The sequence below is a fragment of the Schistocerca serialis genome, chromosome 5, assembly GCF_023864345.2.
Source record: "Schistocerca serialis cubense isolate TAMUIC-IGC-003099 chromosome 5, iqSchSeri2.2, whole genome shotgun sequence".
NCBI classification, from domain to species: domain Eukaryota; kingdom Metazoa; phylum Arthropoda; class Insecta; order Orthoptera; family Acrididae; genus Schistocerca; species Schistocerca serialis.
Genome location: NC_064642.1, coordinates 56,261,595 through 56,284,773, shown reverse-complemented (window position 1 = coordinate 56,284,773; position 23,179 = coordinate 56,261,595). Strand labels below are relative to the sequence as shown.

At 44.3% G+C, this 23,179-nt stretch overlaps 1 protein-coding gene and 1 pseudogene across 1 annotated transcript in view; both read left to right on the top strand.

The window, feature by feature from the left end:
- LOC126481742 (mushroom body large-type Kenyon cell-specific protein 1-like) overlaps positions 1 to 23,179 on the top strand; it is a 234,457-nt gene that overhangs the window by 71,359 nt on the left and 139,919 nt on the right. The gene's annotated exons all lie outside the window — the stretch shown is intronic.
- LOC126482824 (5S ribosomal RNA) lies at positions 16,133 to 16,250 on the top strand (annotated as a pseudogene).

The following is a 23,179-nucleotide window of genomic DNA, read 5'->3' as shown; positions in this document are numbered from 1 at the left end:
ATTGGTGAGCAAACGATTGTCTTCTCTGATTAGCGATGGATACTCATAAGTCTCGTCTTTCCTGTACAGGCGTTTTGCAAATAATAATAATAATAAAACTCCATCTGTCTACATCTGCAGTCTGTAGAGGATGGCGTCCATAATAGGCAGCACTGCCCACTCTCTTCACCGACAAGCTGTCGCCGTTACTTGCCTTGTTGGGTTTTAACGGAACAGAACAACGCCTAGAACGACCTCCGTAGTTGGTTCGCTCTCACTAACTGCCCACCGCGCTTTGTATTCGTCTTCCTCTCCTAATGGCCGGCAATCACTCGGAGATTAGTGGTACTTTGCCACAGTGCGAGATGCTGTCCCTTTGTGCAGACATGGTAATTTCGTTGTGCATGAGCCTTCCGACCCCTGCACATTATCAGGTGCTTTTTCTACAGTAAGAGGATCTGAAATAAGTCTCCAACAGTCCTAATGTTTATTGTCAGTCGAATTCCCATTTCACCAATTAAGCGCCAACAATTCGACTATTGAACCAGCAGGGATCGCTGTACATTGAAAATGATTTTGTCACGTTATTACCAGGATCTCTTAGTACACCTGTTAATTTCAAAGTACAACTGAGGTCTTCTGACAAGCGTCACGGTGAAGACACTTCGGTCTCCGTCCCATCTCACGTATGTCTGCCCGATAATCGAACTACTATAGCGTGATCAGTTTCCTGCTACAACAGATCAAAGTTAGAGATTCAAGCCACGTACAACAGAGAACTGACAAACCCGTACGCACTGAAGTACACGAATCAATGACGTTGCTATGATACGGATACTGTGGATTCGTATCAAGGCAAAGCTGTTTCACCTCGCGGATCTTCCAGCAATATAACGCCACATCTCACACACTTTAAAACATCAAACGTTGGCTGTGACGCCGTACAGCTTCTACATTCAGCATGTGGGAACTATTATTTTTCTTATATATTTTTTTCCCGCATAATTCCTCCGCCAAGGGAATGTTTTTCTGTCTCTCTCTATTTTTTCCATTTTATGTTTTATTGCAACTTTGGGTGACATTACCAAACGTGTCAGATTCGAAATGTACCTTCGTCTAGCGGAAATCAGCCATTTTTAAAGACCCATTGGAGTAGTTGTATTGCCCACATGCGGCACCTGACAGCTACATCTGCGAAGCACCGGCTTCGCTTACAGAGCTCTTGTGGAATAACTAAGAAAATCGTTTGTGAGACGTCAGAGACAAGGCGTGGTCACGTTTGGGGGAACGAATGTACTGGTTTGTCGTTTAACGCGCGCTCTTGCGACGGCCTGAAAGACGATTGTAGATGCTTCTCACAGGTTACAAATTGTTCATGAACCAATGGTCGGAATGTAAAGTGTGTAATGTCACCTTCAATTACGAAATTGACGATTTCTTGATGCGTCAGGACAAGTCCTGTCATTCTATCCTTTCTTTTAGTCAAACCGTGCCATAAATTTCTTTGCTCCTCAGTTCTATTGGGGACCTACTCACTAGTTAAACGATCTACCCATCTAAGCCTCAGGATTATCCTGCAGCGTTACATTCGGAAAGCTTTTATTCTCATCGTGTTTAATATCCACTTTTTTTCCCGGAGAAACCTCCATTTCAGACAAATGCCCTGAAAAATACTTTCTAACAATTAAGTTTATATTCTATATTAGCAAATTTTTCTTTTCAGACATCTTTTTCTTGCTGTTGACAGTCTGCGATTTATATCTTGTCTACTTGGGTCACTGTTTTTGGCTGACGTAACAGCAAAACTCATCTACTTCCTAATCTAATTCCTTCAGCAAGGGTTGATTTAATTCGGCTTATTCCATTATGCTCATCTCGTAACTTCTTTTCAAGATGCTATCCATTCCGTTCAACTGTACTTGCGAGTCCTTTCCTGTCTCTGATAGAATTTACAATGTCATCGGCATACCTCGACGTTTTTATCTCCTCTCCGTAAACTTAATTTCCATTTCCAAATTTCTCATTTGTTTCCTTTGCTGCTTCGTCAATGTACAGCTCGAATAACATCGGTGATAGACCACAACATTGTCTCGCTCCGTTTTCGACCATTGCTTCGCTTCCGTGTCCTTCGACCTCTATAATTGCATCGTGATTTCTGTACAAGTAGCAGATAACCTTTTGCTCCCCATGTTTTATCCCTGCTGCCTGGAATAGTGAAATTGAATATGTATTTTATTACCTCAGTCACTATGCTCAAGTGTCTAGGACCAGTACCAAATGAGACTAACAGAAGACTTACAGAAGGGAAAGGTAGCACGAATGGTTACATGTTCGTAGGAGAGAGTCACAGAGATGCTGAAGACACTGAACTGGCAGACTCTTGTAGGTAGACGTGAACTATTCCGAGAAAGTGTGCTTACAAAGTATCAAGAATCAGTTGTAGATGATGACTCGAGGAATATACTATAACCACTATGCATTGGAGGGATCGTGAGGACAAGCTTAGATTAATTCAGCACACTTGGAGCCAGTTAAACAAACGTTCTTCCCGTGCGCCGTACGTAAATGGAATGGGATGTAGCCTCTGCCATGCACTTCAACTTCCATGGACTGTTGCTTTGATTCTGGTGTGACGAAGGCCACCCATGTTTCATCGCCCGTAACAATTTGGCTTAAGAAATCATCACCGTCGTTACGGTACCGCTCAAGGAAAGTCAGTGCACTGTCTAAACGTTTGGTTTTGTGCGTATCCGTCAACGTTTTCGGTACCCAACGTGCGCACAATTTTCGGTAATTCAAGTGCTCGGTCACAATGCTATACAAAACGCTACGAGAAACATAAGGAAAGTCATCCCGCAAAGAGGATATCGTAAAGCGTCTGTTTTCGCTCACCTTTCATTAACGACCGAAGGCCGCCAACTCTGTTGTTCACCATGCACATTTGTGCGGCCATCTTTAAATGCTCTCACTCACTTTCTTACCATTCCATCACTCATAATGTTTTCTCCGTAAACTGCACAGATCGCACGATGAATATCGATCGCTTTTAGGCCTTTAGCACTAAGAAATCTTATAACAGCCCGTACTTCACAGTCGGCGGGACTCACGATTATCGGAGGCATCTTAAACACTCAGTACACAACGTAAACAAGAAAGAATCAGACTGTAATGGCGTCAGTGCGTAGATTAAGGTACAGGCTTTCATGTAAATCTAAAATCATGGAGATATCTTAGCACGTCTTTTTTTAATTTCAAAACGGTACTTACGTAAAAAACACGCCTCGTAGTTATACACTGTGTAATATCTCTTTATATTCGATGAATTATTCTGATACAATTCTACCCTTGAATGACGTTTACTAATTTTCTATCTTCATACTCGCAGAATCCATGCGCAAAGTAGTTTCATACAATAGCTATGCCATGAGCGCATAATTATTCTTTGTGGTACTCTCTCTGGTGGTTGTTAGAAAAAAGCTTCTGAGATGGTCTTCGTGCCGATTAGCCTGAGCTTTGTTTGAAGAATTGTAATCGGAATATTGAGATTTATGACAAAAGATAACTGATACGAAATTGTACGATTAAAAGGGAAATATATACATTGCTCCTTCATACAAAAGGTGTGTATTTGGCATTTGAGAATTAATGATATTCATCGATATATTGCGTAGTTGTTAATCAGAAGGGAACTTCCGAAAGACTGGATACGAACCTGCATTTAATAATCCAAGAGCTCCATTACTTCTTCGGTAGGTTCAACTTCATCAAAGCCAAATATCCGCTTGATCTGAAGTTTCCCGACTGATTATACAACGCTCCCAAAATTACGAGGCATTTTATTTGCACAGATTAGCAGGCTGCCGCAAAGCACGAGCATGCAGAGAAAAAGAATCATCGTCTGATTTCATTCTAACAAGTAAAATTTCTGAATCATTTTGAGTGACTGAGTTATGATTGTGTTTCCTGTTATGACTGATTGATTGCTCGAACGAATTGAGAACTACATAACTACATAATTACATAGATAGGAGGAAAAATTACAACTGCACGGATTGTATGGTACGTACCCTTCAGAAACTGTGGGATGTGCTGCAAACGTAATGTTGGTAACGTCGTGTTATTGGAGATTCCTTGCCCATTGTACTGAGGGCAGGTTTTAAAGCGCCGGACTCGCATTCTGGAGGGGCGGGGTTCAAGTGTCCACTTGCTGATTCAGGTTATTGAAAAGGACGTGGCCCATTTCCTTCTCCGTCTGTTCGCAGTTGTAGCTGACTGTCGGTCTGTATTGACGTATCCGTCGACGAGACGTTGAAGCTGAACATTCTCTCTTTCAGCGCATTAAGCAGTCTATCACAGTCACATGGAACTTTCCTGGTCAGTTTGCTAGAGGTCACGAAGATATTTGTAGTCTCTGCGGGAACTGGACTTTTTTTTTTTTTTTAATGCCAACGGCAGCGCGCTACAGCAGGTGGCAGTGACGCGGGCTCAGCTCTTGGAGAGTGGACGGTCCGTGAGCACGCGGTCCACGCTTGGGCCACGTGGATCTGGGCGCGGCCTCCCACCTGGTCCTCGTCAAAGCCGGCCAGCTGCGCCGTGAGTTATCCCGCCTTAACTCCTAACACGTTTCGTTTTCCCTCTGAATACGTCTCCCACATCCGGTTAAAGAATGTGGTATTGTGTGCTCGGCACCGCCATACGTCAGCACGCCCGGGCACCACTGTGTCGTGGACAGGTCTACAGCAGGCGACAAGTCGCGCGCGCGTTATAATTCGTTCGTCCCTTGGGTTATTTCTCTGCCGGCTGGTGGTCGCATCGATTTTATTGTTGTGCCTGTACGCTAGGACGGCGTCACTGTAATAGATACCTGTCATCGTGTACAAGGGAGGGGCACACGCCGGTATTTCATTGATTTCTTTTCACCTGTGTAGGACTAATTTTATTAGCTCTGGTTACCATACCTCTAGTCGTCATTTTATCACGCTGTCTGTTCGTGTAACCCCGAGAGAGCATAATGTCTATGAATACTGATGGAATCTAAACTACAAGGCACATCTGAAAAGTTAGATGAATAACCTCAGAAAATAAAGGAAGGAGGAGATAGAAATAAAATACTTTCTCTTGCCTTCAGAGTAATCACCATCAGCTACAACATATTTCTGGCATCGTTTGTAAACCTTTTGGAAACTGTCAGCTAACGCTTCTTGTGCAATCGCTCAGAGTACCAGTGTTGTGAGTACCACTGACAACATGACTCGTGCATGTGATGTTATTTATATATCTTTGACGATGCTGGTGCTGATTCTGCATTTAACATTTGACGATGCCACTATGGCTGCAGTACATTAGGACTTTGTTTTTATGAAACAGATCTGATGATGGTCATTAAAGACCGAAACCGGTAATCTATTAATAAAATGTTTGTGACCATAGACGTAAATTAAAGGAAACTTATTACATATATGGGTCACTGTTTTCTCGCGACGATGTCGCAGCTTGTGAAACAAAAGTAAATTCAGTTTGATTTTCAAACTGTTTTCATCGTCTGTTTGTAACGCGAATACAGTCCATAGGCCCTGGCGGGTGAATAGGTGCCGACCGGCCGCCTTGTCATCCTCTGCCAATGGTTTCGTTGGATGATGAATGGAGGGTCGTAGGGTCAGCACGCCGCACTTCTGGCCGTTGTCAGTTTTCGTGACCAGGAGCCGCTACTGCTCGGTCAGGTAACTCCTCAGTCGATATCACGAGGCTGAGTGTAGCCCAGTCCAGTCCTCCCACCAGGGAAAGTACACTGGCTGTAGCGGGAATCGAACTGCTGTCTTTTGCGTGGCAGACAGTCTCACAAGCGGGGTAGTCAAATATCATATCCGTGTCGCCGTCGCTAGCAAGGCTGCCGCCTATCCCATTCAGCAATGGGACTACCCCTTCCTTACTTTCAGCCAGCAGTGCTATGTTCTCTGGAAAACTCAACTTTACTACCCGTCCAATTTACAATTTCATATTTTTTCCGAATTTTTCTGACTTTTTCCACTGATTTTTTTCCCCCGTTAACAAGACACGCAGCGGCGCCGACTAATTGCAATCCTTCTTTACAGCCCCACAAAATCTCCTAGGCTTCCTGCATTCGTGTAAATCTTTTGTAAGCCACTGTACAGTGCGCAATCATCCACATTTTTTTACTCCGACCTGTTATGGGTAGATGTTCGCCTGCCTGTCGATGTAGCTTATGCATCTTCTCCAGGATTTCGAATATTAGGATGTCTGGTTGCAGCGTCTACATTCTGTGTCTTTTGTCCGTGGGCCCCACTTGTTTTTTACGTGATTCTTTTCAAGAGAGCGGGACCAAAACAGGCTTTTCAACAGCCTCTAGTACCTCATACATCAAGCCGAGGACAGGCACTTCAACGTTAACTGAACGGCGGCGGGTGGTCCCCCAGTAAAGTTTTGTCGTCACACTCTCGGACTGCCACTTAGAACAACTTTTAAGATCAATAAAACGCGCCGTCAGATAAGACGTGACTCATGAGCACCTCGTAAGGTTTTAATGGAAGTCAGTGTTACAACTTTGTTTTATAGTTAGTGGAACAGTGTATATTCAGATGCGTGTCAACATTTATTTACATGCGACCCTTTCAGCATCCTCCGGGCAACGAACTTTATGGCACTTAAAATCGAGATAACGTTCGTACTAAATTTGATGTTCTACATAAATGTAAACCAGCCACTCATTTGCATATCAGGATTACTCACTATTTTATTAGCTGGGTGTTCAACCAACAATTTTAAGCGTATTCGTTCTCTATTTCTTCCGCTAATATTTCTCTGTTAGGAAGAAAATAAAATGTCAGTTACGGTACCTCGTTGCTTTACCACGCAACAGAAGAGCTACTGCGCTTCATCTACAATAACTGTACCTCTGCCGGCCGGTGTGGCCGTGCGGTTCTAGGCGCTACAGTCTGGTACCGCGTGACCGCTACGGTCGCAGGTTCGAATCCTGCCTCGGGCATGGATGTCTGTGATGTCCTTAGGTTAGTTAGGTTTAAGTAATTCTAAGTCTAGGGGACTGATGACCGTAGATGTTAAGTCCCATAGTGCTCAGAGCCATTTGAACCATTTGAACTGTACCTCTGTTGAAGGGCTCTCTTGTGTCTTTCACGACAGTCCATCCTGCAAAACTACACCATGGAAAGTTAGAGACCGATTGTACAAGCTTTCATACAGAGGTACACAGTCTCCCTTCATAAATTATTCACCAGAAGATAAATGTTCTGTTTGCATTTGCAAGCGTAGTTACAGCTTACCGCTTCATGGAGCATTTTCTACCAGAGCGTATGAAAATTGAAATACGTGTGTATTTAACGTTTCATAACAACTCTGAATCGGAGTGGTAGTTTTTATCGTCTGTGCAAAAAATATATAAAAAAGAACGTATACCGCGCGTATTTTCGCTGTGCAAATAGCGGAATGGAACATTTCGGAGCAAATATTTAGATACTATGGTCACTTTGAGCTTTAGATATTGCTCTACTGTAGTGCGGATGAACCGAAAACGATGCAGTACGTTCACACTTCCTCCTTATCAAGTGTGCATACTATTTCATTTCGCTGTATTTTTATCACTGCATTGAAAGACCACATTTGGCCTTCGGTGACGAACAATGAGAGAACATACAACAAAGAATCTTCTGTTTGACTATCTAAGAAGTGCATGTGTCAATATTTATATTATTTCAAGCAAGTTTTGTGCTTTCTCCGAAATAATACTTTATTTATGATTCTTCTGAATTTGTTGGTAATAATTTTCTTTTACATGACACTGTTTTCCTCTGTAACACGTGCTTTTCTTTAGTTTCGTTAGCCTTCAGACACCGGTTGTACTTAGCTGCAGAGTTTTATTGATAAAAGATCCCGATCAGTTTTAGAAAATACACTTTACAGTATTGTAACGTAATTATTATTAGGTTTTAGCCGTTCGAACTGCGGTAATATGCAAGAGGGGAGTTTCGTTGGTGTGGTAGAACCCAGCTTTTGAGACCGACGACTAAATATCTAATGGAATCATACATTATGTTGGTGAACATGTATATAGCGTATAGACGATCGAAAACTTCGGAAACAACCTTCGCTTTCGATCTTCTCCGTAAAGTCTGCCCCGTCGGATTTCTTAACCGGCCTGTGTGTCATTTGACTCAACGGGGACTTCACGTTGTTGAGTGTAGCTTGAAGGTTAGTAGGGTAAGAAGTCATCGGTTAACTCTCGCCGCTCTCCTGATGACTTTCTGCTGACAGCATATGTTTTGCAGTCTTAATTGTGACGAACAAACATTAAAGCACACAAGGCCATTAGGTCTCTCGAGGATGGCAGATACAGGCACCCGCAAAACTATGTTTGAAACCCACTATCACAAAATGGGCATACCTATCAGATCAGACTGTTTGCATCAACATTTATACTCTTCAACTCTTGGAGTGTATAGCACTGGGTGTTCTGCATCACTCACAGCCCTATCCAATTCTCGTAAGGACTGGAGGAAATGCTGTTCTGCCATATGAGCACTATTCTCTCTTATCTTATTCTCATTAGCTCTGAGCAAGAAACAACATAAAATTTGTACAGTGTACCTCAAATAGGGGTCCTTTAAACTTAACCGACACGGCTTCAAGAGAATCATATGCCTTCACTCCTAAAGATTTCCATCTAAGTTACATAAGCTTCTCTGTCTTTTTCGATGTCTGTTGTCGAGTTTTTTTTTTAAGTACTCCAGTTCGGTTCCCTAACGTCTTCCATGCGGTCTCCTTCAGAGATAAACTGTTCTTTCCCAAAAACCTCGCAAAAAATCTGAGTTTTTCATTCGCCTTCTCTGCTATTGCTTTTACATATTCATTCCAATGCATATCAGTCCGTAGAATTACTGTTAATTAACGCTCTATTTACCAGAAATAAAATCTTTGCTAGAATTATTATTTTCTTAACACAGATACAACCATGTACGTGTCAAATTAACGAAAGTGAAAGTATTTTCATAAAAAGCGCTTTACAGTATTCTTATTGCGTGTGGTTTCACACCCCTGGTAAACCAGCGGGTTGCTGACTTTTTCTTGCCCTCTGCGAAACGTTTTTATTATTACTCTTGCGAGTTTCGACACGTGTTTAGCTCGTGCAACGTGTGGTTTATAACATGTGATAGGAGTGCTTTATTTCCTCTTGCTGTTGGCGAACACATTGAGAGGCAATTCTGACGTTGCGGTTAATAATGGAAGCAAGACTAAAGAATAATCAAGACACGCTCAAAGGATTTATCGACCTGGAAAAAGCCTTCTTTAATGTAAACCGGTCCAAGATGTTTGAAATTCTTAGAAAAATAGGGGTAAGCTATAGCGAGAGACAGGTCACATACAATATGTACAACAGCCAAGAAGGAATAATAAGAGTGGACGACCAAGAACGAAGTGCTCATTTTAAAAAGAGTGTAAGACAAGGATGTAGCCTTTCGCCCCTATTGTTCAATCTGTACAACGAGGAAGCAATGATGGAAATAAAAGAAAGGTTCAGGAGTGGAATTAAAATTGAAAGTGAAAAGAGATCAGTGATATGGTTCTCTGATGACATTGCTATCCTGAGTGAAAGTGAAGAAGATTTACATGATCTGCTGAACGGAATCAACAGTCTAATATGTACAGAGTATGGACTGAGAGTAAACCGAAGAAAGACGAAGGTAACGAGAAGTAGTAGAAATGAGAACAGCGAGAAACTTAACATGAGGACTGATGGTCACGGAGTAGATGAAGTTAAGGAATTCTGCTACCTAGGCAGTAAAATAACCAATGACGGACAGAACAAGGAAGACATCAAAAGCAGACTAGCAATGGAAAAAAGAGCAGTCCTGGCCAAGAGAAGCCTACTAATATCAAATATCGGCCTTAATTTGAGGAAGAAATTTCTGAGAATGTACGTCTGGCGTATAACATTGTACGGTAGTGAAACATGGAATGTGGGAAAACCGGGACAGAAGAGAAACGAAGCATGTGAGATAAAGTGCTACAGACGAATGTTGAAAATTAGGTGGACTGATAAGGTAAGGAATGAGGATGTTCTGAACAGAATCGGAGAGGAAAGGAATATGTGGAAAACACTGATAAGGAGAAGGGACAGAATGATAGGAGATCTGCTAAGACATGAGGGAATGACTTCCATGGTTCTAGAGGGAGCTGTAGAGGGCAAAAACTGTAGAGGAAGACAGAGATTGGAATACGTCAAGCAAATAATTGAGGACGTAGGTTGCAAGTGCTACTCTGAGATGAAGAGGTTACCACAGGAGAAGAATTCGTGGGGCAGGCCGCATCAAACCAGTCAGAAGACTGATGACAAAAAAAAAAAGAGATATGATTTCATAAACGGTTACCAAGGCAAAGTGGATCCAGACACCTAACAACAAACTCTTCGAACGTAACCAAAAATTTATAAAATGTGAATTTCAGTTTCTATACATAGCCAAGCAGTGTTCACCCAGAACATTATGACCACCGATCTACTATCGATATTAACCCGTCCAGGCGATAATAGCGTCACCTGTCGAGGAATGACTGCTAGTCAGGTACACGCACGGTGCATATAGTATCAGTATGCGTGCTGTCCGTGTATAAGATGGAGAAGGCGTGCGATCTATCTGAGTTTGACCGAGGGCAGATTGTGATGGCCCGGAGGCTCTGCGCAAGCATTTTGGAAACTGCCCGACTCGTCGAGTATTCCAGGAAAATTGTGGTGAGTGTCTTAAAGACGTGGCGAAACCAAGGTGAAACCACGTCTAGGCGTAGTGGGGTTGAGTGGCCACTCCTTATTACAGATGTCGGGCGCCGTAGGCTGGGCAGAGTGGTAAAACAGAACAGGCGGCGAACTGTGGCGGAACTATCATCAGACTTTAACGGTGGGCACAGTACAAGTGTGTCTGAGCGCACAGTGCACTGAACACTTCTAAGAATGGGCCTCCGCAGCCGACGACCCATGCATTTGCCAACGTTAACACCACGACATCGGCAACCGCAACTGAAATGGGCATGTGACCATCGGCTCTGGACGTTGGCGCAGTGACAGAGCGTTGCGTGATCTGATGAATCCCGATGCTTCCTTCATCATGCCACTGGGAAGGGGCGAATCCGTCGTCTTCCATCTCCTTGACAACTGTACTGCGGGTCGGAGACACGCTGGCGGCGCCTCCATTATGCTCTGGGGAACGTTCACGCGGACATCGAAGGGTCCAGTGGAGCTCGTGCAAGGCACCCGACGGCCAACGAGTGTCGTAGACTGGTTGCAGACCATGTACATCCCTTCATGCGCTCATGTTTCCTGACATGAGTGTCATTTTTCAACAAGACAGTGCCCCACGTCATAAGGCCAGGAGTGTGATTGAGTGGTTTGAGGAACACAGTGGCGATTTCCAGTTTATGTGCTGGCCCCCCCCCCCCCCCCAACTCGCCAGATCTGAACACATCTGGTATGTGACTGAACGTGGCGTCAGAGCTCATCGCCCCCCTTCCCGGAATTTATGGAAATTATGTGACTTGTGTGTGCAGGTGTGGGGCCAACTCCCTCCAGCGACCTATCAGGGCTCCATTGCTTCCATGCCACGAAGCGTCGCCGTTGCTATCCGTGCCAAATGTCGGTAGTCATAATGTTCTGGGTGATAAGTGTGTTTATGAAAGCAGTACAATACTACTGACTGCTGCTGATTCCGTTGATACAATACTATCCTTCAAAAATTGTGTTTTAGAATGCCAGTAGTAAATCCATATTTCAGATGTTGAAACCAATGTAATTCATCACCACACATTTTGCAGCCGTGAACTCAGGGGCGATAGCAACTGGTTTCATGGAGACCAACTCGTTTAATTCCGAAACTGTTCCGTATACGAATAAATGATTAGATTGGATTAGAGATTAGATTAATTATTCATTCCATAGACCCACAAAAGAGGGGATCCTTCTGGGCGAGGAACATGTCAGATAAACACATTACACAAATGTTATTAGAAAAACTTGAGTTTCATTAATTTTAATAATCCTCAGTCAATAAACAGTAAAATTATGTACGTGAATGACAATTAAACTTCTAATATTTACAGGTTTAATACTTACATCTGCTTTCATTAAATCCATCATTCACACAGTAGCTAGTTACTTGGCTATTGCAATCAAGTATTGTCAAAAATGAAAGTAAATTATTCACTTCAGTGATCCTCAGTTATAAACAAATTGTTTACAAGATTTAAAATGAAACTTCCACTATTTACAGACATAAGACTTACATCTACTTTCCATACATCCATCATTCACACGGTGGTAGTTACTTGGCTGTTACAACCAAGTATTGTCAAAAATTAAAGTATAATAAATTTTCATTAAAATGGTCTACTGCACTTGTTGAGAAATTCATGGATGGAATAGAAGGAGTTGGCCACCAAAAATTCTTTTAAATTATGTTTAAATTGTGCCTTGTCTGAAATTAAACTCTTAATGGTTGCTGGTAACTTATTGAAAATATGCGTTGCTGAGTACTGGACTCCTTTCTGGGCAAGAGTAAGTGATTTTAAATCTTTATGTATATTGTTATTATTCCTAGTATTCATACTGTGTGCTAAGCAGTTTGTTGGAAAAAGAGATGTATTATTTACAACAAACTTCATTAAGGAATAAATATACTGAGAAGCTGTGGTTAGTATGCCCAATTCTTTGAATAGGTTCCGACACGATGTTCTTGGATTTACACTACACATTACTCTTAATATACGCTTCTGTACTCTAAACAATTTTTCTCAGTTTGTGGAGTTACCCCAAAATATGATACCATATGATATAATGGAATGGAAATAAGCAAAGTATGCCAGTTTTTTATATTTATATCTCCTATGTGTGACATCATTTGCATTGCAAACACAGACTTGTTTAGGCGAGATATTGTGTGCATTTAAATTCAGTTAAATGACTGTTTTGAAAAGTAACACTTATTCAGCGCATGGAAGATAAGAGATCGTGATTTATACATACAACTGTTATCCGAACGCATCAGCTAAACTAAAATTACTAGAATATAAAACAGAATTTTAAATCCCCAGTAGCTTCGGAAAATTTACAGACTCGCAGAATCTAAGGGGAGTGTTGTAATCGGCACAGAAGCCCCGTTAATATGAGGCATTTTATACATAAATTCTCCGTCTAACATGGCTGACAGGTTTGAGGATATAACAGTGGACTCAAGTATGTTTGCTACCACTTTTATATACACTCAAAAAATTTAATGAAGAATATGTAAACCATTTTAAAACAGTACTTATATAAATGAAAATAGTCCTAGCCTTCAGGCACCTTAGTTCTATTATTAAATATACTTTTGTACTTCATTTTGTGACATCACATTCCTTAAACTGGCGGGGAGAGGGTTCCTTTAAATACGTTTTAGATACACGCCATGCATCACTTGAGAGTGAATTAATATGTAAGAAGCACAGCACCATCTGCTACATTTACTGGTTTTATTCATGGGCAACCCATTTCGGTGTTACGTTAAACCGTCTTTAGGCCGCTCTATTAGTGTGGGTGACCATGTTGGTACCTGGGAATCATTGTTATACTTTCCGTAGAAGGTCCAAAACGTCGACATCTCCTAAAGTGAAGCATCTTACCGTAATGTTGTGTGCGGTGACGGTACATCAACCTAGCTGTTTGTTGGAACTAGTTATGTTACAGTAGGTCATAGAGACGTGAAATATTTTTAATTTTTGTGAATGGCAACCAAATGTAGGTTGACGACAGTGTAAAAACATGTGCGATGTCAGTCATGAGTGCCTTACGTGAGTTGTTTATAAAACAAATGCTCAGCTATGAAGACATGTTTTTGATTTATCAGTATAAGCCGTTGCACATAGTTACAAAACATGACAGCACAAATCAACTCCCGGACCAGTGATCTGGAATCGTTTGCAGCCACCAAATTCGTCACATCACGTTGCTGGAGGCCACAAGTTTGACTTGTGAAGTACGTGTGCTATTTTGGCTGGGACCTCCGAACCTTCCTCGACGCCAAGCAAAGGTGACACCAGGCAACGCACCGCAGCGGCACAAGCGGTGATCATCTCGCGATACGGCCGAGGGAGGCGTTCCAAGCACGGCTCACCTGCGGCGCGTGAGAAAGTGCGTGCGCGCGTGCGTGGGAGGAGCACGCGCGGCCGCCAAGCGGGTCCTACCCACCGCCGCCCCCGCTGGCGGTCCGGCACTGGGCTTCGGCTTTCTCTGTGCGCGACGCTGATGGTTCCTGAAAACCTCCAATTACTCTTCCTGTCCGGTTCTGGTGGGGGTCAAAATAATGGCGACGCGGTGCGACAGGTGAAATTTGGAACACACGTATAGTGCCGGAATTTTCTTTCCTGTCCATCGGCTTTACTTTTCAAATGGATGGTACGTGTCATCCTCCGACGGAATGTAACAGGTATAAGCGGTACCCTAGGCGCTAAATCATCAATCAGGTCTGAAGTCGTGAGAAGTCCCATTTTACCGTTTCGTATAGTAGCTTTGAATCTCTCTGGAGCGAGAGATGACTGGGTCGTGTAATCAACTCTTTCCTGCTGAAGCCAAGAATTTCGAGTTGAGGGAAACAAATGTGTAAGAAACGACAAAAAAACCAGAAAGAGAGAGAGAAAGAGAGAGAAGAAGAACCCAAGGGCAAGGGCAAACTGGGGCTCAAACGCACGACACACGGCCTCTGTATATGGAACATCTTCACTGAGCCATCAAACCACATTTTAACTCTATACGAATCAAAGGATACTAACGTATTATTTGTGTAAAATGTTTGCAGAGTCACCTGTGATACCGTTTTAACAGTAATGGAAAAAACATCTGCTGAACAACCTTTTTGATTCGCAGGATGCTGAAGGCAGGGGAAAAGGGAATAAAACTTGTTACGTAACAATTGTCGCGGAAGGAAGCCTTAGAAACAACCATGTGATGCATATAATTTTCACTTAAAATTTATTCCCTTACAACACGAGTATGTAAACGTTAAAAATTAACTGCATACGCTACAGTCCGGAACCGCGCGACCGCTACGGTCGCAGGTTCGAATCCTGCCTCGGGTACGGATGTGTGTGATGTCCTTAGGTTAGTTAGGTTTAAGTGGTTGTAAGTTCTAGGGGACTGATGACTTCAGATGTTAAGTCCCATAGTGCTCACAGCCATTTGAACCAATTAACTGCGTACATTAGAAAATTAGCCACATTTTCCAATAAAGATTAACGAAAACCGTACCAACGTATATTTACTCTTACTAAATTTGCTTGGGCTGGCCTTTCTTAGCTGTCTTACCATGTGTATGTTTTTATTTATTGCTTGTGTTCCAACATAGCTCTGGAACGCCTGGCATAACTTAAACCAAACGTGGCACATATACAATTTAGCAATAGAAGAAAATTACCTCCGGCTTCAGACGTACTCAGCTGTATTATTTCTGGGGCTGGAGGTTGAGAACACACAAATCTCGAACGGCTGGAGCTATTTCAACTGAACTAGGTACGAATATGACGTCTGGAAAAATATTCAGGTGGAGTAAGACGCCCCGAGAATCGCCGGAAGTAGGGACTGGAAAGGCGGGAAGATGACATGTGAAAATAATCGAAAGACTGACAATAGTGTTGAATCCATAGTTTCTTGATTTTTCATCTGGCTCCTATGGATCTCTCGGCGCTTGAGGCAGGAGTGGGAAGGGATGACATAAAAATATGTAACCGGGAAACGGTGGACAATCAGCCAGTTAAAAGTTAGTTTTTACAGCGCTGCTAAAAGTACGTCCGATTTTTAATAATACAGAAGGAAAGATGCTGTCATAGCACAAAAAAGAGCGAATATGTCCCGGGCAGAATTAGGGATTTAAAAGAAGGAAACTAGCTTCTAGACTTAACTGGCAGCTTCAGAGAGACTTAAATCAGAAACAGGGACTTAGCCTATATAAATTGGAACATGCAGTTGGTCAACACCTTGCACCTGAAGAGCTCACCACGCTGGGGAAGTGGGGTTAACTCATATGAAACCGCTAACATGTCAAGATGTTTTGATTTAAATGTATTTGAAGCTGTCCCCTTCTTCACATTCCTAACTCTGCCCGGGACAGACAACGGTCTTGCCGCAGTGGATACACCGGTTCCCGTGAGATCACCGAAGTTAAGCGCTGTCGGGCGTGGCCGGCACTTGGATGGGTGACCATCCAGGCCGCCATGCGCTGTTGCCATATTTCGGTGTGCACTCAGCCTCGTGATGCCAATTGAGGAGCTACTCGACCGAATAATAGCGGCTTCGGTCAAGAATACCATCATAACGACCGGGAGAGCGGTGTGCTGACCCCACGCCCCTCCTATCCGCATCTTCCACCGAGGATGACACGGCGGTCGGATGGTCCCGGTAGGCCACTCGTGGCTTGAAGACGGAGTGCTTTAACTCTGCCCAGGATATAATCGCTTTTTCTTGCTATGATAGAAGCATTTTCATTTTGGTTCCTAACTTTTACTCTACCATAATTTTGGCATTAGACCGCCATAGCTTGGCAACCGATGTAGTTTTTTGTTGTCTCGGGCGATGACTGGTCCACTATTGGCTTTCTTTTATTCTCTTTCATCATGTCGCTAATATCGTGGCAACTGATAAAGCTTTCACAAACCAACGGGACGAACATTAATTGCATATATTTGCCTACCTTCTCACAAGATTTGAACCGACTGGCACAAATTTGAAACATAGAAGTGTGGCGCGTAAGAAAACTCAGAAGAAACTTGTTTTTTGGGCGTCAAATCAGAATGAAGATTGATTTTTGATACCCAGCTTTCAATTTTATCGTAATGCAATTTTTTTATTTTATTTTATTCTCCCTTTTTCTTGCATTCAATTAAAGTAAAAAAGAATTTTACGTACTAAATAAAGGTCGACTTTAAATGATCGTATTTGCACAACGGATAAAGACGGTTGAAAAAAAAAAGTGGTTTTGATGTTCGGCATTTATCTACCGTCGTGTAAAGTTTGAACTAATCCGAGCAAGTTTAAGGTATAGAAGTCCCGTGCTTCAAAACATACCAGAAAAAAACGTGTTTTTGCATGATTTTGCACGAAAAATCCGAACGGCGCACATAAAAATGCTGTCATTGGCTGGACATTAATTTCAGCCCAATTAAAATTTGTGCAAAGGGGATTAATCGATTCGCATAATTTGTCTGTTCGCCAGCTCCTCTTAGTCGTTCAAAATTTACTTGATAATTTAATCTGCATCTACATGGTTACTCTGCAATTCACACTTAAGTGCCTGGCAGAGCGTTCATCTAACCATTTTCATACTACTTCTGTATCATTCCACTCTCGAATGGCGCGTGGGAAAAAGGAACACCTAAATCTTTCCGTTCGAGCTCTGATTTCTCTTATTTTATTATGACGATCATTTCTCCCTGCGTAGGTGGGTGTCAACAAAATATTTTCGCATTCGGAAGAGGAAGTAAGTGATTGAAATTTCGCAAATAGATCTCGTCGCAAAGAAAACCGCCTTTGTTTCAGTGACTGCCACCCCAACTCGCGTATCATATCAGTGACACTCGCACCCCCATTGTGCGATAACACGAAACGAGCTGCCCTTCTTTGCCCTTTTTCGATGTCCTCCGTCAGACCTACTTGGTAAGGATCCCATACCGCGCAGCAATATTCCAGCAGAGGAGGGACAAGTGTAATGTGGGCTGTCTCCTTCTAAGTGTTCTGCCAACAAAGCGCAGACTTTGTTTCGCCTTCCGCGCAATATTGTCTATGTGGTCTTTCCAATTTAAGTTGCTCGCAGTTGTAATTCCTAGGTATTTTGTCGAATTTACAGCCCTTAGATTTGTGCGATTTATCGTATACCCAAATTTATAGGATTTCTTTTAGTACCCATATGGATGACCCTGCACATTTCTTTGTTTAGTGCTAATTGTCACTTTTCGCACCATACAGAAATTCTCGCTAGATCATTTAGTAAGTGGAATTGATCGTCTGATGATGATTTTACTAGACGATAGATTACTGCGTCATTGGCAAACAATCTAAGGGGGCTGCTCAGATTATCACCTAAATTGTTTATATAAATCAGGAACAGCAGAGGGCGTGTGACACTACCTTGCGGAACGGCAGATATTACTACAGTATAGCTACAGCAAGTCAGATGTTCGAATGGCTGAACAAACGGGCGCTGGTTCATGCTAAACCGAAAACGTTCTACTCCTTGTTCCTAGCTCACATACGCCCCCCCCCCCCTCCCGCCACCAAATGTGATTCTGCGCCCGGCCTTTTCAGACATATTTGTTACAGCGCTTCAACGCTTTAACAATACCTATTGGCTGAAAATCTGAGATGTAATTTCAAAAATAGAAAGCCGGTATTTGTCGGAGACCACGAGATCTGATCTTGAATGACAGAACGAAAATGATAAAAGCGAGCCATTCCTTTTCTCTGGATCGTCCCACACGGTTTCCTGGAGGAAACACGTACACCACGAGGCTTCGATATCTCTCGACAGGAGCGACGTCCGAAGGCACGAAGGAGGCGGCGCGTGTCAGCGCGGTGCCCGCCGCGGCCTCGGCGTGCCGCGGAAAGCGCCGGGCGCGCTCAGGTACGCACGCCCGCATGCGTGGGTGGCTGGCTGGAGGCGCCACGCGGCGAATAGCAACGCCGGCGGGCGCCGAGGTGCCGAGGTGCCGCTGGAACAATGGACGCGGTCCGGCGGACGTGGACGTGGCGCGCATCCGCGTGCGGCCGCCGCCTGCCGGCACGTGGCCCGTACTCACCAGCGCCTCCCCACGTGACGCGAACGTCCCTAAAACCAGCACTTCAGCAGTTGCATTGATTCTGACATGAATACACGATGAAGCATAGCAGGGTGGACCTACTACCATCATTATACACTGAAGAGCCAAAGAAACTCATACACTTGACTGACTACACTACTGGCCACTAAAATTGCTATACCAAGAAGAAATGCAGATGATAAACGGGTATTCATTTGACAAATATATTATACTAGAACTGACATGTGATTAAGTTTTCACGCAATTTGGGTGCATAGATCCTGAGAAAACAGTACCCGGAACAACCACCTCTGGCCGTAATAACAGCCTTGATACGTCTGGGCAATGAGTCAAACAGAGCTTGGATGGCGTATACAGGTACAGCTGCCCATGCAGCTTCAACACGATGCCACAGTTCATCAAGAGCAGTGACTGGCGTATTGTGACGAGCCAGTTGCCCGGCCAACATTGAACAGACGTTTTCAATTGGTGAGAGGTCTGGAGAGTGTGCTGGCCACGGCAACAGTCGAACATTTTCTGTATCCAGAAAGGCCCGTACAGGACCTGCAACATGCGGTCGTGCATTATCCTGCTGAAATGTAGGGTTTCGCAGGGATCGATTGAAGGGTAGAGCCACGGGTCGTAACACATCTGAAATGTAACTTCCACTGTTCAAAGTGCCGTCAATGCGAACAAGAGGTGACCGAGACGTGTGACCAATGGCACCCCATACCATCATGCCGGGTGATACGCCAGCATGGCGATGACGAATACACGCTTCCAATGTGAGTTCACCGCGATGTCGCCAAACACGGATGCGACCATCATGATGCTGTAAACAGAACCTGGATTCATCCGAAAAAATGACGTTTTGCCATTCGTGCACCCAGGTTCGTCGTCGAGTACACCATCGCAGGCGCTCCTGTCTGTAATGCAGCGTCAAGGGTAAGCGCAGCCATGGTCTCCGAGCTGATGGTCCATGCTGCTGCAAACGTCGTTGAACTGTTCGTGCCGATGGTTGTTGTCTTGCAAACGTCCCCACCTGTTGACTCGGGGATCGAGACGTGGCTGCGCGATCCGTTACAGCCATGCGGATAAGATGCCTGTCATCTCGACTGCCAGTGATACGAGGCGGTTGCGATCCAGCACGGCGTTCCATATTACCCTTCTGAACCCACTGATTCCATATTCTGCTAACAGTCATTGGATCTCGACCAACGCGAGCAGCAAAGTCGCGATACGATAAGCTGCAATCGCGATAGGCTACAATCCGACCTTTATCAAAGTCGGAAACGTGATGGTACGTATTTCTCCTCCTTACACGGGGCATCACAACAACGTTTCACCAGACAACGCCGGTCAACTGGTGTTTGTGTATGAGAAATCGGTTGGAAACTTTCCTCATGTCAGCACGTTGTAGGTGTAGCCACCGGCGCCAACCTTGTGTGAATGTTCTGAAAAGCTAAACGTTTGCATATCACAGCATCTTCGTGGTGTAGCAATTTTAATGGCCAGTAGTGTAATACGTTTAGGCCCCCCAAGCACGCAGAAGTGGTGCAGCACAATGTGGCATGAACTCGACTTATGTCTGAAGTATGCTGGGAGGGAACTGACGCCATGCATCCTGCAGGGTTGCCAGTAAATCCGTAAGAGTACAAGACGGTGGAGATCCCTTCCGAAAAGCACGTTGCAAGGCATCCCAGATATGGTAAACAATGTCTGGGGATTTTGGTAACCAGCGGGAGTGTTTAAACTCAAAAGTGTTCCTGGAGCCACTCTGTAGCAATTCTGGACGTGCGGGGTGTCGCATTGTCCTGCTCGAATTGGCCACGTCCGTCGGAATGCACAATGGGCACGGCTGAACGCAGGTGATCAGACAGGATGCTTACGTACGTGTCACCTGCCAGGGTCGTACGTAAACGTATCAGAGGTCCCTTATCACTAGAACTGCACACGCCCCACACCGTTACAGAGCCTCCGCCAGCTAGAACAGTCCCCTGTTGACATGTAGGGTCCATGGATTCATGAGGTTGTCTTCGCACCCGTACACGTCCATCCGGTCTATACAATGTGAAACGAGATTCATTCGACCAGACAACTTGTTTCCAGTCATCAGCAGTCCAATGTCGGTGTTGACGGGCCCAGGCGACTCGTAAAGATTTGTGTCGTGCAATCATCAAGGATACACGAGTGGGCCTTCGTCTCCCAAAGCCCATATCGATCATGTTTCGTTCAATGGCTTACACGGTGATCCTTGTTGATGGCCCAGCATTGAAATCTGCAGCTATTTGCGGAAGGGTTGACTTCTGTCGTGCTGAACGATTCTCTTCAGCCGCCGCGCGGAGTGTCCGCTCGGTTCGAGTTCTCCTTCGGGCGTGGATGTGTGTGTTGTTCTTATCATAAGTTAGTTTAAGTAGTGTGTAATGCTAGGGACCGATGACCTCAGCAGTTTGGTCCCTTAGGAATTGACACATTTGTCGTCGTTGGTCCCGTTGTTGCAGGATCTTTTTCCGGCCGCAGCGATGTCGGAGATTTGATGTTTTACCGATTTTATGATATTCACGGTACTCTCGTGAAGTGGTCGTACGGGAAAATTCCCACTTCATCGCTACCTCGGAGATGCTGTATCCCATCGCTCGTGCGTCCACTGTAACACCACGTTCAAACACATTTAAACCTTCATAATCTCCTATTGTAGCACAATTAACCGATGTAACAACTGCGCCGGACAGTTGTTGGCTTATATAGGTGTTGTCGACTGCAGCACCGTATTCTGCCTGTTTAGATATCTCTGTATTTGAATACGCATGCTTATACCAGTGGCTTGGCGCTTCAGTGTAGCATAGCGTCTCACAAAACAAGTGAAACGCCCGCAAGACTTGGTGTTCGTTGTAGTCAAAACAGTACTCTGTACAGTTGTGAACGCATTATGTCGGAGCTAAGTAACTCAGAATGTGGTCAAATTGTTGGTGCTCCTATGGTGCTTCAAAAAAATGGTTCAAATGGCTCTGAGCACTGTGGGACTTAACTTCTGAGTTCATCAGTCCCCTAGAACTTAGAACTACTTAAACCTAACTAACCTAAGGACATCACACACATCCATGCCCGAGGCAGGACTCGAACCTGCGACCGTAGCGGTCGCGCGGTTCCGGACTGTAGCGCCTAGAACCCCTCGGCTACACCGGCCGGCTATGGTACCGCATACTAGGAAAGCGGAAAAAGAAAATCCGCTAACTCACAAGGTGGACAAAAGTGTGGGTTGAATGATCGTGACGGGCGGTCGTTAAAGCGGATTGTAACGAAAAGTGAGACGACGGCTGCAAAAGTCACTACCCAACCGAGTGTCGCACTCGTGATTCGTGTCAGTAAGGAATCACATGGCGGGCTGGAATTCGAGAATTCCAGAACCACTCGTATGTGATGCAGGCGCCCATGGCAGGAAAGCGTCGCGCCGGACATGGACTGTGGAGCAATGGAAGAAAGTCACTTGGTCGAACGACTCTTTCTTCTCATTGTTTCCAACCTCTGGCCGTGTATACTTCCCGAGAGTGAAACACGTGGGGGAGGGGGGGCGGGGGAGCGAGGGCGGGGGGGGGGGGGAGGGGGTTCGATAATGATATGGGCAGCCATGTAGAGGTATTCCGTGGGACCTATGAATGTCGAGCAACGTCCAACGTCCTATTGCTGCGAAGGGTTATGTAGGCATTTCGGCTGATCACGTCTATCCCATGGAACAGTTTTGTTACCAATGGTGATACCGCGCTGCAAGACCAAAAGGTCCTTGTTCACACAGCTGCACCGTGCAGGACTGATTTTGTGAGAACTGGAATGAATTGCCGCATCGCGCCTGGCCACTATAGTCGCCAGATCCCAGTATTATCTACCCTTTGTGGTGTTCTTTGGAGAGAAGGGTGCGTGATCGCTGCCCACCTCCATCATCGCCTCCTGAAGTGGCCACTATTTTGCAGAAACGACGGTACAACATTCCTTTGAAAACAACCGAACGGGACCTTTATCTACCAATCTGGGAGCGACTCGAATCTGTTCTACCTGCCCAACGTTTTTGCTACACCGTATTATGCATGACAATATGTTCTGTTCCTGGTGTTCGCCGCTACATTTTTTTTCTTTATTGTTTTTCAATTCCCCATCGAGGTGGGCTGGCAACAGCAATGCTCTGCTGTTCAGCTGAAAGACATATAACATACAATAGAAGGCATTTAAAAATTATGTAAAGGAGAGAACATGGTGTACATAGATATAAACAAGGGGGGAACATTATGGAAGACAATAGGCAAAAAGGGGACGACTGTAAAATGGGGATAAAAACCGTAAAAAAGTAGTGCACACAGAAACCACACACTGG